The sequence below is a fragment of the Diadema antillarum genome, unplaced genomic scaffold (genome assembly GCF_040938485.1).
Source record: "Diadema antillarum isolate AM-2024a unplaced genomic scaffold, OU_Dant_1.0 seq00000080_RagTag, whole genome shotgun sequence".
NCBI classification, from domain to species: Eukaryota; Metazoa; Echinodermata; class Echinoidea; order Diadematoida; family Diadematidae; genus Diadema; species Diadema antillarum.
Genome location: NW_027271173.1, coordinates 65,627 through 80,285, shown reverse-complemented (window position 1 = coordinate 80,285; position 14,659 = coordinate 65,627). Strand labels below are relative to the sequence as shown.

Below are 14,659 nucleotides of genomic sequence, written 5' to 3'. Positions count from 1 at the left end.
TCCAACTCCTCCTCTCTTCGTATTCTATTGATTTCAATCCCACAAAAGTCAAATTTTCTCTAAGTCGAGCTATTTCTTCACTCCAATTAAGTTTGACTAACATGCGAGGTTGACTGCACATATAGCCGTACATACGTTGTTTACTATGTTGTGTACATATGAAATAATACAGAAGGGCTAAAGCTCAAACGTAGCCTCATTTGCTTGCAGTCCGTATACATGATACATAATATATGCAAAGAAACAAAATAGTGAGAAATTGTGACGTGTGAATGTAATACGTGGTATATAGAACATAAGATAGGGAAGGCATAAAGGACACCTTTGCTCTTGTTTAGCTGCAAAAATGAACCACCTGTACTAGAACAATCACATTTGTTGCATTGATCTTCCCTTTTTTCATTTGAGAAATATGAACACGATATAGAATGAAAAGAAAATGAATTATTGACATGATAGTACTTTGGGGGAAAACAGGGAAAGCATAGTTCATCATGACTTTGCTTGCTTGATGAAAGTTATAGGAAACTACACTGCAAAAAGTCCGGTGTTAAATAGTGAACACCGAGCTGGTGTTAAATTTTCGGTGCTCATTTATGGTGTTAAATTAACACCTCCGGGTGTCATTTCCAAATTTTAAACTGTTTTTTGAAGAGTTTCTTAGTAACTGCACTTCTTGTTGATTTTTAATTTAAACAGGACGATCAAGAATTTTACATTAAAATACTAGATTTTTGAAAAAAATTTGAAAATAAATTTACACCAAAGTAACACCAGCTGGTGTGGTCTCTTATTGAAGCTGGACAGGTGTTAAACCATTGATATTAACACCAACAAATATCAAATCAACACCATGTGGTGTCATTTTTGAATTAACACCAGTACAGTATCAAAATAACACCAGGTACAGTGTCAAATTAACACCACGAAGTGTCAGGTGAACACTTTTCAACACCATCACGGTGCATTTTTAACACCTGTGGGTGTGGTCCTTTATTGAAGTTTGATCGGTGTTAGATTTAATACCCGTGGTGTTAAATCTAACATCGATGTTTTTACAGTGTAGCTCATATATTGAGATGATATTATTGAACATTATTATGACCATTGATGCAAGAGGCAAGATGAAAGAAGTAGAACTTTAAAGGTTTCGGTTAAGTTCAGATTTTCAGAATGGGATAAGAGATCAAGAGTCAAGAGTGGGGGGGGGGGGCATGGAAATTTAAAAAAGTTGTGTGTCCGGTTGATACGGAGAGAACAAAAGTTCACATTTTTAGTTTGGAAATGACATCTCCTGAACCACAAACCGTTCCCATATAAGCTTAATTCAATGTTAATCGACGTTTGGTTTTGAAATAAGTGTACCTGATGATTCACGCTTGCCTAAAATATAAACCGTAACATCATTTGGATTGAAATACAAACACATGCACGCCCACACAATCACTCAATTACACAAACACACACACACATAATGCACACAGGCATGTACATCTAATGAGCTATTTCCCACATCACTTTGGCCACACATTACTATGATACTCATTTTACACTGTGCACATACATTCTCGAACATTATACAGTGTAGGTATTTCAACTGCAATACAGTAGGTTATGAATTCTATCCAAAGGCTTACAATTTATATTCTCTCTCTCTCTCTCTCTCTCCCTCCCTTCAATTTTTCTTTCTTTCTCTCTCTCTCTACTTAAATCTAACTTTCTCTTCCTCCTCCTCATTTTCTTATCTTCATGCCAAAAAGAAATATAAAATGATACAGACCTTTTTTCCCCCCATTATGGCTGCTCACGATAAACAAGTTATATAAAGTGGAGTGTGGTATAAAATAGCACATATTTCACCAAACAGTTGTATAAACTATCAAGCACATTGGAGGGTACTTTAAAATAAAAGTGTCATACTTGAGATTGCAAGAGATAGGACTGAAATGGAAGTGCGAGTTTGCATGCTCCATGCGAGTAGAGTTTTTAATGACTTTGTAGCCGAGTGCGGGATTAACCCATTGAGGACGAGTCCCGAGTATACTCGGGCAAGCGTCTATGGGAATGTGTGTAGTAGCAAAATCAAACCATCCTCAATGGATTACGAAGCACCTTGGGCGGATCATATACCATGTCATTAGTAAACTTAGTTTCACATACTCTGGTTGTGTCACAAAACCCCTCATGAGCACAGCAATAATAAGGACGAGGCAAGAATATGGAGTACTTGCACTTTCAGCATAAAACTCCCCTTGAAAATTTCACTTTCTTGTTGAATGTGAGAGAGAGTGACACAGTATTATAGTACTGTATACGCCGAATATTTGGCGAGGTTTTTATTTTCGCGAATTTCGCGAGTCAGTTGCTATTCGCGAAATTAAAGACACGCGAAAATATTGACTCTGATCCCGATGTGAATGTGACGTATGCCTGTACACTTCTCCGTTCAGTACAGACTCCACAATCGCGAATTTAACCACTCGCGAAATCGTCGGGAATTCGCGATTCGCGAAAATTTAGACTCGCGAAATATATGGCGTATACAGTAATTACTCCTTTTGTGAGCCTCACGGGTACATATAGCAGTTACAAGAACATGCTACGGATAATAATTATAAGAGTTGTTTGAAATTCACCATATACTCATTTGGAACCTACATTTGCATGATATATATTCATTTGAACTCCACTGGAGCCTCAGTATCAGTAGAGGTAAAGTACATAGTACTGTATAAGCTGTTATTTTCGCGAGGGTTTAATTTTTGCGAATTTCGCGAATCACAGTTGGATCGCGAATTTAACAACATGCGAAAATGGCTCCATGCGCTGTGTTAATAGAGCATTAACATAAGCGTCGGCGTCGATTTGCGAAAACAACATCTCGCGAAAATGTCTATGACCTCGTCATTCGCAAAAATATCTGTACGCGAAAATAACAGCTTATACAGTACTACTTGTATACAACACCTAAACAGATTCTTGGTACCCGATTGGTCGATTGCTCATCACGTGACACTGGCTGAAAAGCACCTTCCCCATTACCAATACTTTCGTTGTTGAGCAAGCAATGTTTCTCGAGCAGTTTTGGATAGCGCACACTGATGTTATCCCTATTGTACAGAAAGTCCCATGATAGTCTGTTTAACCCGCTGAGAACTAGTCCCGAGTATACTTGGGCAGGTGTCTATGGGAAATGCGTGTTGTAGCAAAATCAGTCTGTCCTCAATGGGTTAATCAAACTTTTTGAATCATCATACTCATCTGGCGTAACTTTATGGATACTTAAAGCACTCGACCAAGTACTACATTAATAATTTCAATTGATCTCTTCCTCATACAACTGTACCATTCACCTTTTCTGAGAAATGAATGCCATCATTGTGCTGGTTTTATAAAACAAATAGCCAATGGTCTTAACATAATGCAACAAAACACAGATTTTGCATTCTGTGAAAGGGGACAAGTTTTATTCATCTTGGCCTCGCCTCATTGAATATAGAACATTTCACTTTTGTCTCAAGTGAAATCTTGTACCATGGCACTCGTGGCCATTCACTATTTGTTGTATAACTTCAAAATCGTCTTATTACAGTATTTTTTATCCCTATAGCAACTCTAGTGTCACAGTCCATAGGGTGCCACAATCAGCACCACTGGTATCCACAGAACTACGGCTGCGTTTATCTTAAAACTTTCTGAGGCAGAATCACGATCTTAAATGCCTTTGAGGCATTTTTTTTTTTGGGGGGGGTTAGATGAACGCAACTGTGTTTTCAAATGCATTTAGAAACGCCGATTTGAAAAGCCATTCAAAGGGCAGTTTGAAATGCTATTGAGACCACGATCGCCTTTCTGCAAGTAGATAAATGCAATGCCGTTTTGAAATGCGTTTATATCTCAAGGTAAACTCCCAGCTGCTTCCGGTTGTGTTTTCTACCCATTATTTGTGTGTGAATGATGAGGCATGTTTGGTGGTACACAGTTGACCTTTACTTCCCAGGTCGAATGGTGCAAAGCAGCTGTGCAGTGATCACAGTGGAATTGCGATGGTATTATGGTTAGATATTAAATGCTGTGCCCAGAGAATCACGTTTCAAACCATGTTCGCAAACACCATTCTAAACGCATTTTGAAACGTGATTCTCACTCTCAAGTTATATAAATGCAGCCTAAAACTCACTGTTGGACAGGCTATAAATTGGTATTTGCCTGTCCTGTCTGTAATTTGGACAAGGGGGGGGGGGGGGGAATGATATATATATATATATATATATATATATATATATATATATACACACACATGTATATGCATATATATATACATATACATATACATTCATGCCCTACAGTACATAATATAAACGAGGTGGGCAAGGAAGAGACTTTTTGTTTGTGTCTGAAACAAATTTTTTCATGTTTAGCTTGGCACGGGGATGTGAATGTCGAGACATGCCACTCCTCAACAGGATTTTCCTGAAAGAAAACTGTCAATGACTTTCTTATCTAAACTTTTTTAGGCATCACATGCTTGCAAACTCCTCTTGTTCTAAAGCTTGCAAAATTCCCACTACTGGTACCTAATAAAGATGATGATTCAATTTTTTCTTCTAATGTCATATACACAACTGTGTATGAAACATCTGAGATTACTATGCTCACATTCATATAAAACATTCAGGATATTTTTTTTTTATACAAGTCAACGTAATCGCACATTGAAGTGGAGTTTCGCTGTATGAACAGTAGTGTGTAATGAATGCAAATGAACAGTATACAAAGGTGTACATGTGTCATTATTACAAAAAAAAAAAGCTTTCACTGATCTGTTTCCCCAATTTAATCTTTACATCAAAGTTATCATTAACATAGTGTAGACAGTTCTTAAAAGGAGTCAGTTGTTAGATATCAAGGTTCTTTGATTAAGGGCAAGTCCAAGATAACGCGCACGTTACGTATGGGACATTCAGAGACTTTTATGACCTGAAAAATAGTGTTAATGGCCTTTGATCATATTGAACTTCATCATGGTGATTGATATCTAGAAGAAGTATAATCATGTAAAAAATTGAGAAAAATGACCTTGACAATTATATTCTAGAAGAGAAAATATGTGCCGTTACGTATGGGACCAGAAAAATTTTGTTTTTTGGAACATTTTTTTCAACCTCAAAACTCTCTGAAAGTATATCATTCTACAACTTGTAACTCACTGTGATGAAAGTCACAACACTCAAGATTATCACAGGTAAGTTTCATGTCATTAGGCAAAAAGCTCTAATTACAGGTTCTAATTAAAGACAGACATGACGTGTTACGTATGGGACAGTTACGTATGGGACAGTTTGTCCCCCATTCATGTAGTGTGTGAAGAACCATGTTTATGGATAATTTGCATAATTATTGAAGTAAAATCAGTTGAAACTATTCAAATACTGATCCAGATTGTCAAGGAAACAATATTCCCCAAATATTCACTATCATAATCATATTCAATCATATTTTAATATTTTTATGACCAACCTGGGTATGCATGCCCTTTGTCCCCCATTCGTTTAGTGTGTGGAGAACCATGTTTATGGGTATTTTGCAAAATAATTTTGCAAAATACCCATTTAAACAAATTTTTGCATAATTATTGAGGTGGAATCAGTTGAAATTACTCAAATACTGATCCAGATTGACAAGGGAACAATATTCCTCAGATATTTACCATCATAATCACATTCAATCATATATTTTTTATGACCAACCTGAGTATGTATACCCTATTTTTATCAAGATAGTTACTACTGAAAAATTGAATAGTTTAAAGTGTTTACTTGCACTGATGAAGGGCAGTTTGCCATTTAGTTTCAATAAAAAACAACTTGACACAAGAAATATTAAGTTTAATAAATAAGCAATACCTGCTGCGTGGAACCCCTGTGATCGAGTAGATATATGATGTCTGCCTAGCAGTCAGGTCATTGATTCGAGTCACACCTCAGTATGTATACCCATGAATTTTGTTGTGGCTACTACTGAAAACTGAATAAGGACAATTTGTGTATCACTTGCAATATAAAAAAAGATCATTTTACTTTATTTTTCTTCTATATATATATCACAACCATTTCAAATTGGATCTCCATCACATAAACTTTGAATTCCTCTAGTCTTAGGAATTTATGCTCTTAAGTACTGTTATTCATATAATTGGTTTCCAATCATCTCTTTAAATGTTGAAAATTGAATCCCCATTTCTACAAAAAACTATACCATCCCTTTAATGTTGATTTTTCATTGTGTATTTTGCCATTTTCCCCTCCCCCTTTCTGAAAATTGTTCAGTCAAGTTCATGTATTGTTTCAAGTGTCTATAACTCAAAAAGTAGCTACAATGTTGGGATGCTTTCTTCAGGATGATTGACCATTTGTGTACTGAGAGACCTTCCCAGCTAGCTACATGCATTCACATGCAATATGTATGAGGATGTCCCATACGTAACGCATTTATCCCATACGTAACATTATTTCAATGCCTAATAAAAAATATTTCTTTTACTTTTTTTTCCTTTTTTCTCTGGTATTTAATTTCTTTAAACAATAAATTAGAACTTTCCAAAAGGGCATTAAAATAACCTAAGCAATTTCAGAACAAACCTAAAAAAATGACCTCATTTTGTTACGTATGGGACATCCCATGATAGGACACGAGCTAATTTGCATAATCACTTGCATAATCCCTAAATTTTCATACCAAGTTTAACTATGTGATGAACTTCTTATGTCCACATATTAATCAAATATTATTTGCTTTCCTTTGAATTAATATGAATTTTTATAAATGTCCCATACGTAACGCTGTGTTTCACATTTATGCAAATGAAGCCCTTGAAATTTGCATAAATTTACATAATATCATTATTTCCTTCACGGAAATCAAAACTTCAACTCATAAGCTTCAAAATGATACCAAACATGTCAATATTGAGCAAAGATGAAATTTTGCCTTCTGAGGGGACCTTATCTTGGACTTGCCCTTAAATCAATCTAGGTTCGCTGCCTACCGTGGTACATTCTAAAACCACGACTAGTACAGGCCAGCTACATCCAGAATAGAATTGCCCGTCAGCGAAAATGTACACCGAAGCGTATGCTCATCCGTAACGGTCAACCCTAGTTGAGTGTAATTCTACCATGTGTTACGGGGATTACGAGTCAAGTGCAATAACACATGATTGATGTGTACAATGTACATACAATGCTTAGGATTCAGCTGAGCAAACTCCACACAAGGTTTGGGCGGTCGGAAACTGACAGTAAGTTATTTTTAGTGAAAATAGCAAAAAAAAAAGCTATTGAAAAGTGCTTATCCAATAATGGCAAGTCAATGGAGTAAAATGGAGTCAAAAGGGGCCTGAGCTTTCGATCCTAGCAGACTCTTCATCAGAGTCAGAGGAATTTTGCCTCTGACGAAGATTCTGCTAGGATCGAAAGCTCAGGCCCCTTTTCATTCTAAATTATTTTTAATGAGATTTGCAAGGATATGAACTCAAATGTCCTACTAAGTGCAGACAAACGAACAAGTAGTCCACATACAAAACATCAACCATTGATAACCTGTAACCAACGCTGCACACTGGAACTAGTCCGACGGTCCCTGACCAGTAAAAATCACTGTCGGACCAGTAACTTTTTCAAGGAATGGATAAGTAAAATATGGAAAAACTGGGTACCTACTGGTCCAACGGACAGGTCAGACCAGTAGAAAAAATGGGTTAGTGTGCAGCCCTGCTGTGACCCATTGAAAACTAGTCCGAAGTACAACATATATACTCAGGCAGGTGTCTATGGGAAATCTGTGTTACAGCAAAGCATGCAAACTCTGCATATTACATTGAAAAAGAAATCGTAATAGTCAAAAGCACACCTCATTGGAACCCCCTTTTCGATTTAATTCAGTTCAGTTCAATTCAATTTAATTCATCTCGTGCATATCAAAGGCCCTTGGAATTATACATCCGTGTATAAAATATTTTTCAGCGAGGAGTCTTCCTGGTTTGTGTGAAAGAAGCAAAAAGCACCTGATTGGACAGAAGCATGTAACGTGTGGGTGAACAGAGGGTGAGAAATTCAGTCTGCATTCATTCTCATACCACACTTGAAAATGAAACATTCCGAGACACTACGTTACCTTATGTTACAAAGACTCATCATTCAATATGCTGTTTCTTGCTTTCTAAACCAAACTGAAACAGCTGCAACTGAATGTCACGTCCGAAAAGAGACAGCACAAAAGTTGAAACACAAAGAGGGAATGTCCCAGAAATTTTACTTGAGCCTGTCAGTAAGATTGATAGATTTCTTACAAGCCAACACAATCTAGAACGAAAGGAAATGTCGTTGTCATTTGCCATGGATAACATACTAATACTTAAACTCTCTCGAAATAGTATTTCACTCTAGCGTGATACTGACATCGGACATTGCAAATGACCCTTTTCAGTGTCATGTAGGTGCATACTGTAGCAGTGACAGAAAGCACTCACTATCATATACTGTATACGCTGAATATTTCACAAGGTTTTTATTTTTGCAAATTTCCTTAGTCGAGTGCTATTCACGGATTTATAAACACATGAAAATATGAACTCTGACATCGACATGAATGCGACGTGATTGCATACATTCTTCCGTTTGGTACATACTCCACAATCGCGAATTTAACCACTCATGAAATTGTCAGGAAGTCCCGATTCGCAAAATATTTGACTCATATATGGCGTATTCAGCATTGGCCCTTTGTCCCGAATTCATGAAGGTGGTACAATTTTGTCCATGGTTTAAACCAAGGACAAAAACTGTAGTTTTATATGGGGCGCCAAATGTCGCATGGCCTATTTCGAAACGAAATCAGTCACGTTGTTGATGAAATGACCATTTCATTATTGAAATGATCATTTCATCGACGAAATGTTGACAAAATTACTGATTTCGTAACGAAATAGGCCATGCGACACTTGGCACCCCATACGTTTGTCCATGGTTTAAACCATGGACAAACATTGTACCACCTTCGTGAATTCGGGCCTTCGCGTGCTACAGATTTTGGACAGTGTGTATAGCACTAAGGGGTTTTATGCGCCATCCGGTACTCAAGGCTTGCAATGGGTTAAAGCATGAGTGGAACCAGGAAGTGAATACTACTAATGCACAAAATTCCTTCCAGTCTGGGTGGAGTCACTAGAAAATTGCTGTCCTAAGAAACTTAATTTACCTATGACCCCTCTCTGCTTTATATACTTGATCCTATCTACTTTTCCTTTCATTTACTTAAGTGTGTGTGTGTGTGTGTGTTGTGTGTGTGTGTGCATCATAATGTGTTGTGTAGTATGTATGCTGTATGTGCATAATGTGTTGGATTTGTGTGTGCATGTGTAGTGTATGTATGTGTGTTGTGTCTGTGTGTATGTGTGCCTATGTTAAGTATGATGTGTAAATTTTGTCCAAGCTGTGTATGTGTAACATTTTTTGACCCACACACACACACACACACACATTGTACACACACAAGCACACAAAAGGAAGCACACACGTGCGGTACATGTGGAGGTGTGTGCATGCTATAGTTCGAGTGAGTATCCGCATGCATTTGTAGAATTCACTCAACCAGAGAAATAGACCCTAATACCCTTTATAATACCAAGTTTGTACATAAACTTCTGTCCTTCTCCCATTCCCCTAACAATGGTAATTCTGATCACGTCACTCTTTCCACTGTCTCTGGATGTCCTAGCGTCTTGAGATGTGACTGACTTAAAGAGAAACATTCCTCGATCGCCCATATCTATGGATTCAGCAAACGCAGAAAAAAAAAATGGAGAACACAAATAATCTAGAGTTAGAGGTACATTTGACAATCTTTTGAAAAGTTATCAATTTTTGAAGCATTTTGGTTGACTCCTTGCACTGCCCTCTCAGGCTGAGTGAGCTGTATGACAATTCTGTGATGTCACTGTGATGTCACAATGATAGAAGAGGGGGGGGGGGGAAGAAAACATGACAGAGTTTCAAAGAAAGTCTTTCATTTTTTTTTTCTCTGGAAACGCCAAGAGCATTGCATCCAGCTGTCCACAAGGGCACAGAAGTTTTTGTCATATCATGTTTTAATAACAGCTCGAGTGATTGTGTACTTCTTTATCAAAACTAAAAATTTGCAAAATTCTTTTCATGATATCTGCACGCACAATTTTTTTTTGCAATATCTTTTCTACCAATCTATGCTTATACATCATACTGTAAATGCCTAAATTTGGGGGAACATCAATCTGTGTATTTCGCACTACTTTTGATAAGGTATTCACACTTTTATCTGCAGATTTGAATGGGTTGAAAATTGCACAGCGTCAATTCAAGAACCCGCGCATATGTTTTTGAGTCAATATGTCTATTTTTGAGCCAATCAATTGTGCAAAAATATCAATATGTGTACAGTAATGGATAATCTTCTGATGATTGTTGGCCGCTGGGAGCGATGACATTCATAAAAATTTTTGATTAAATCATTTCCTCCTGGAACAGTAATCAAACAGTGGGAAATGTCTTTACATTGATGTGCTCTTCTAACTGACGAAAGAAAATACAGTTCATGAGTTCCTGCATGGAGCAACAACCGGATATACAACACTTCTTTGAAAAAATCCTCAAATGGTACTACAGGTCGTGTGAATGAATAACTTCAATTGCTGACACAAACAATCCTTTAAAAAAAGCTGAAGGACAGACAAATACATCCCCCCCCCCCATTGTTGAAAGGAAGGAAAAACGTAACTTCCCTTTTGCAGAAGCAGCTAACACATGTTTCTGCTTCCTATGTCTACTGTTGCTGAGGGTGGGGTGGGGGCGGTATCACGCAGGCATCGAAAAATAGCAAATGTGCGCTTTGTATTATGTGGTAAAGAGAGGAACATGCCAAGCTAGACTGGTATGGCTTTGGCAGATAACATGCGTTTTTTTTTCTCTCTCTCTTCTGACGGACGAGTCTTATACAGACATGAGCTGACTAACACTAAAGGGGTAGTGATGTCATTACTCCTTAGACTAGTATTAACACAAGTCTATTAGCAAAACCAAATGTACACTAGAAGAAAAAGTGCTTGAAATTCTGTATGTCATATTTTTTTAATGGCATCATTATCTTGGCAATTCAACTATGTCACGATACCATGATGTCATTTCATTATGCTCGATAAAATTGTTGAATACATGACGTGAATGGTGTACAGTCTTTCAGAATACCATTCGTTTTTTTCTTTTCCGTGTAAGCTAAACCAATGACCTTCCACAACAGGAAAACTTCAATTTCTCATATTTAAGTCTAGAAAAAAAAAAATATATATATCATATTTTGAGGTGCTTTAAACAGAATTGGAGGAAGATAACTTGATAAAGTTGTTTTCACAAGATGCTACATGTAAGGGTATAGTAGAGGAAATTATATATTGTTTTGTGCAAAGCTAAGTCTGACTTTAATATTCAGAATAGTGTGTCAGTTATAGCTGTACCCGTAATTCTCATACAAGTTGTATGTTTCAATAGTAACCAAGTTTGATTTGATTTGATTTGATTTGATTTGATTTGATTTAGTCACAAAATGCATATACATACACGACATAAAGACATAATACACAAATATACAAATAGTTCGTGCATGAAATATATGTCATGCAGTTTGTGTGGATCGTCATAAGCTATCAAAAGCTTGACTGGGATGTCCAGTAGATATAACTCACACAAACATATGTACAGAAATAGTAGACAAAAAAAAAAATGTATTAGCCATGCTTGTGGTGATATACTGAATTTGAACATTTCCTTTAATCTCTGTCTACATGTCAGTGAATGTTCGCCTGTTCTTGCACTGAATCCATAGTGTGACAAACTGCCTCATAAAATCCACATAATGAGCAAACATTGAATGGGTCCGAATGTGGACTTGTCCATAAAATTTTATTCTACTTGTGATTGAGGTGGGAACTTCAAAAGATCTGGCCATTAAGATTTCACATATCTATACCCCACCCTAAAAATTTGCTGAACCATTAAGGAATATCTGCATTGGTACTTTTTTTTAGATTTCACCTTCAAATGCTCTTAATTTTTTAATACTGAACCTGCATTCATCTCTATCTCACTTAACCACCATAAACTTCACTGAATGAGAAAATGAATGCATCATTAGAAGCCCTTCAGTAACTTAAAACTGCTGATGATCTATCAACTTCCCTGGAAGATCAGAATGGCTAAAATTTCATCAAAACCAACACCAAATGGAAAATTTGAGAAATGCTGAAGTCTCAAGAGTGTTTACAACCACACAATGCAAACTAGATGAGAGGATGGGGCCATCACCTAGCAACTTTTATGCTGATCTGGACATAAAATTGAAATCAAAAGTAAGTCTCTGGTTGATGGTATGAAACTAAAACTCCTTTCCACTTTTTAACTCATCTTTGTCAATCAGGAAGTTATTACAACTCTAGAACAATTTGATGCATAGGATATTATCCATTCCTTTTATTTACTCAAATGAATCGAAAGCCTCTGATGATGATGATGTACAAGTCCAAATCAATGGGACATTTGTGAGGTGGTGGAGTCGACACTTCATCTATTATGATGATTACGTTTTTTTGTTTTTTTTTCACACAATGCATATTGACAATTATTTCACTTTTGTTACTTTATCAACAATTGTGTAATGTATTCTTACTGTAAGTTTTTAATAATTGCTTTCTTTGCATGAATCTATATACATCATTGTTGTCACTGAAGAAAGTGAGATTTATGTTTATATATTATTTCATTGTGAAAAAAACGAAATAAATTTGAACTGAACTGAACTGAATATACACACATGATTGTGATGAATATCACTGTTTTATATGACCAAAGATTTTTTGTATGACCCAAAAAGACTTGAAATTCAGAAAAAAAATTCCAGTTTTATATCCAACTTTTATTAAATTTCTACTATGGTGTTTGTTTGATTTTATGCCATTTATTAACCTGTCCAGGACTAGTTCCGAGTATACTTGGGCAGGCGTCCATGGGAAACGTGTGTCATGGCAAAATCAGCTCGTCCTCAATGGGTTGAAGTCGCTTTGCACCGAAGGTGGTGTTGCACTTTCTTTATAGAGATCTCTTCAGCCCCAGGCAACTAACAATAGGCCAGTTTGGAGTTGGCACATTGGTCGGAATTACCTTTCTTTTTTCTCAGTCGGTTAGGCTGCGTTCACATAGAAGTATACTATTCGGGTATTCGGGGCTCGTTTTCGAGGGCACGCGAATAGCTTGAATCGAACGATAGGATTTCCTCACACCGGTTCACATAGGAGGGCACTATTCGAAAGTACCGAATAGCTGCGAATAGTATAGCAAAGTGGGAATCGAGCTTGTTCGATTTTCTTACAGCGTATACCGTGTCTCGTTTATGAAATAACGACAATTTTGGTCTGGATTTGCCCTTTCGCAAAAATAAGCATGTAGACTGACATTCTGATGCAGTTTAGAAATTGTTAATAAGATTTGCTGGGATGTAGGAGGAAGAAATCCTCACTGCATGGGATGGTGAGTTGACGGTGCGGATGATGGTGTACTCGGTGCCCGAATAGCGAATAGCGAATAGCGAATGCCGAATACCGAATACTTCTATGTGAACGCAGCCTTAAGGGCACTTCACTCGTTTTAGAGCGACATAATGCTTAAGCTTGCCATTACAATTTATGGAATTCATTGATCCTGTTCAAACAAAGAATGAACTTGCGTAGATCAGATGACCAGAATGATCCCTCAATTAACACTTGGGAAAACATCCATTTCAAATATTTTGCATTGAATGTATTTTGACAATCTCTTTCTATTGATATTGCCAAATACCACTTTTGCTGTCCGGTGGATGTGCTGGCAAGCAGCATTTATAAGGATTACATTAATAATCTTTACATCACAGCTGCTTATCCAAGTGAATTCAAAAACCAACATGCCTGTTCTTCTTTTGACCTTTCTTCTGCTCATGCACAAAGTGGAACTGTGAACTGGCTTACGTTCAGCAAATATCAACCGGGCACATTGTGCCAGAAAAAGAAGAAAAATGAGAAGAAAAATGAGAAGAAGAATGAGAAGAAAAAGTATAAAAGAAGAAGTCTCCAAGTCCAACAATGCACCTACCTCAATGAACTTTCACCATCTGCGGGCAGATGTTGACTCTACAGCTGGCCACGTCCAAAGATATTTTCTTCTTGTCTTGCCTTGGAAAGCCTGCCACCATTCATGAGAAATAATGATAAAAAAAGAAAATACAACAAATGAAATTTTGAGTCAGTGTCTCAACAGAATATTTTGAACTAAGACTGCAGTACAAAATACACATCCAGGTTATAGCAAAGTTCAGCAGGTTGATAATCATGTCTGGACCACATTATTCAGTTTATGCATGAATTACTTGTTTCATAACAGGTACACAATAAACATCCAGGAACATGCCAGACATTATTACTCCTGGTAGTCATTGCACACAATAAAAACCAACAAGTCTACAAACAAACAAACAAAAAACAACACCAACAAACACTAATATAGCACTGGAAACAATTCCTGTGAACTGGCACCTGAAAGAT

General features: G+C 36.9%; 1 long non-coding RNA gene across 1 annotated transcript in view; it reads right to left on the bottom strand.

Moving 5' to 3' along the window:
* The window catches only part of LOC139726182 (uncharacterized), a 72,876-nt gene that overhangs the window by 10,664 nt on the left and 47,553 nt on the right, over window positions 1–14,659 (bottom strand). The window contains exon 3 of the long non-coding RNA XR_011710589.1: window positions 14,211–14,300. This is a non-coding gene — a long non-coding RNA (uncharacterized lncRNA). The remainder of the gene's footprint in view (window positions 1–14,210; window positions 14,301–14,659) is intronic.